The sequence below is a fragment of the Mustela nivalis genome (genome assembly GCF_964662115.1).
Source record: "Mustela nivalis genome assembly, chromosome: 7".
NCBI lineage: Eukaryota > Metazoa > Chordata > Mammalia > Carnivora > Mustelidae > Mustela > Mustela nivalis.
The window spans coordinates 92,325,023-92,328,195 of record NC_139026.1 but is presented as its reverse complement, the minus strand read 5'-3'; the positions used below and the strand labels follow the sequence as shown (position 1 = coordinate 92,328,195).

Here is a 3,173-nt window from a genome sequence, read left to right as displayed (position 1 = left end):
GAATTTTCAGGTTTAACATTGCCTTGCGAAAAAGTGAATATGTTATTTGGAGCTTTCTTTACAGGATGTTATTAATTCTGTAGAATAAAACTGTTGAGGTGCATTTTTCTTTGAAGGGGTGGGGTTTTCTTTTTTAAATAAACCTGAGCTTTAAAATGCCTGAGTCTAAAAGATCAAGAAGATAAAATCAGCTGGTACAAGAACAGAACATGTGGAAGCAGATTTAAAGTACAACTTTTTTCTTCCATAGGACTTTTTTCATGGCATCTTTAATAACCTTGTTTCTTAGAGAATAGATTCAGGGGTTCAGCATAGTTGTGAACAAAATGTAACATACTGAAGTCACTTTACAAAGTTCAGGGTTACTTGGAGGTGTGAGGTTGACAAAGGAGACAGTCCCATAGAGCAAACTTACAACCCTCAGGTGGGAGCTGCAAGTGGAGAAGGCTTTCTTCCTCCCTTCACTGGAGTGGATTTTTAAGACTGCAGACACAATATGCATATAAGATACCACAATAATGACTACTGTGGGCAAAATAATGAGCACAGCCAGACTAAATGACACCATCTTATTCATAAAGATATTGGAACAGGAGATCTTCTCAATTGAGTTGGAATCACAGTAGAAGTGATCAATGACTCGGGAAGCACAGAAAGACATTGAGAAGGTTACACCGATTTGAAGGATGGAACTGACAGCCACAGAGATAGCAACCAGCCACCAACTGGATACAAAACACTGTAGAGGAGTGGGTTGCACATGGTGATGAAGTGGTCATAGGCCATGGCTGCCAGGACAAAAGCCTCTGAGACCATAAGGAGTGCATAAAGAAATAGCTGACCCACACAACTTGCAAAAGATATGGACTTTTTTTGAGACAGGATGTTGACCATGGCTTTGGGTACAATAACCGTGGAGTAGGAGAGGTCAATGATAGAAAGAATGCCTAGGAAGAAATACATTGGTGTGTTTGCTGGGGCTCAGTCACAATGATGGCAATCGTGCTATGGTTCCCCAAAAGAACCATCCCATAAACAATCAGGAATAGTAGGAAGAGGAGACTGTGGAGCTCTGGACGGACCCTGATGCCTACAAGAATGAAGTCAGTCACTTCTAAGTGATTGTCTCTTCCCTCGTCACCCATGGCAAATTTCTGCTTTAAAGTATAATAAAAAGTCAACAGATAAAGTTTCCACTATTTCTCTACCATCATATATAATAATTTATATTTAAGACAAAAACTTATAGTTGACAGAATACTTTCAAGTTAAGTCCCATTAAGTTTACACACATGAGAAAATTCAGGATGAGAAGTATTTGACGTGCGTAAGGTAACACAACTGGTTAAGATAACATAACTGGTTAGGGTTCAAACTGGAATTTGAACTCAAGGTGAAATATTTTATATTAAAGGTTACTGTAAATTTCAATACAACAAAGTCTGATACGTCCTTATGTCTTTCTATCTTGTCATACAGATGGTTTGCAAGATGTCATTTGTAATTTCAAAGTACTAAAGTCTAACTCTTCATATTAAGAAAAAGACACTTCCTTAAATTTCATTTATCATTTTATATTCATTTTTATAATAAAACTTTGCTTCAAAACAGTAAAATTAATTAATCTCAAAAGAAAGATACAAGTTCTTTTCAAGATAATATGAACTTTCTACCAAAAAGAGCTTTTACAACAGCAAGTAAGTCACTAAGGAGTTAACTGTCTTTTTTGAGATCTTTAAAAATAAAAGCAGACTTCAACTTCTGGAAAAAATCTAATTTTATTTAAACGCAAAACTAAAATGTGATTGATGCCTTTATAATTTGTATCCTGTAAAGTGTGTTGATACTGTTTTCTTAAATTTGTCAAGAAATCCATGTCATATCCAGCTTCTAAAGTTTAAACTTTTGAAGTTAAACTTATGAGACAGATTTACCTATAATTTATGTTTTAATTCCTAAATGAGACTAATGACAGACTCATAAATACAGCTAGGAGATACTGACTTTATGATGATTCTTGTTTATATAAGAATGATCTTTTCTTAAGATTTGTTAATCTAGTTTAGAAAGAGAGAGAGCATGCTCATGGGTGGGGGAAGGAAAGAGAGTGAAAGAGAATCTCAAACAGACTCCCTGCTGAGCACAGAGCCCTATGTGAGGTTCAATCTATAAACCTGAGATCATGACCTGAGTGCAAATCAAGAGTTAGATGCTTAAGCAACTGAGTCATTTAGGTTCCCCAATCTTGTTTCTTCATTGATGTTTGATAGCAAACATTAGTGAAGTGAATTAGAAAAGAATCCTTCTTCATTGGAAGATTATTATTAAAACAATTTCTATAGATGATATTTTAAAATTATATTTCTCCTTTATACATCATCTTTATCTATTTAAAATATTTTTTTTTTAGATTTTTACAATTTATTTATTTGACAGAGAGAGAGAGATCACAAGTAGCCAGAGAGGCAGGAAGAGAGAGAGGGGGAAACAGGCTCCCGCCTGAGCAGAAAGCCCGATGTGGGGCTCGATCTTAGGACCCTGAGATCATGACCTGAGCCGAAAGCAGAGGTTTAGCCCACTGACACAACCAGGCGCCCCTATTTAAAATATTTTTATTTTTAAAAATCATCTATTTTTTGTTAAAAAAAAATCATTATACATCTGAACCCCTGGGCACACATTAGGAACATAGAATTCCCATATAGTTTAAATCTGAATAAAATTCTTGATTCTGTAAAATTGTAACTACTACTAAAAACTTGCTGTTGACCAGAAGCCTTACTGAGAACATAGTTTGTTAACATTTGTCTGTTATATGTATTATATGCTGCTTTTGCACTAAAATAAGCTGGGGAAAAGAAAACATTATCAAGAAAATTATAAGGAAGAGGCACTTACAGCATCGTACTGTATTTATTGAACAAAAAAAAATTTGCATTGAAGTGGACCCATGCCGTTCAAACCCATATTGTTCAAGATTCAGCTATATATATTTTTTAAATGTCAGGAGTATCTGTACTGCCATCCTTTTTTCATTCCTGATGCTTGTCATTTAATTTTGCTCTTTTTCCATTGTAACATTTGCCAGAGTTTTGTACATCTTACTGGTCTTTCCAAGAATCAATGGTAAGCTATGTGATCACCTCATACCTGTCAGAATTGCTAAAATCAAA

The 3,173-nt window shown here is 35.0% G+C and overlaps 1 pseudogene across 1 annotated transcript; it reads right to left on the bottom strand.

Moving 5' to 3' along the window:
* Window positions 1–223: 223 nt before the first annotated feature.
* Window positions 224–1,145, bottom strand: LOC309870309 (olfactory receptor 9K2-like; annotated as a pseudogene). The gene has a single exon. The product of its transcript is annotated as an olfactory receptor 9K2-like (transcript).
* Between the last annotated feature and the right edge of the window lie 2,028 nt (window positions 1,146–3,173).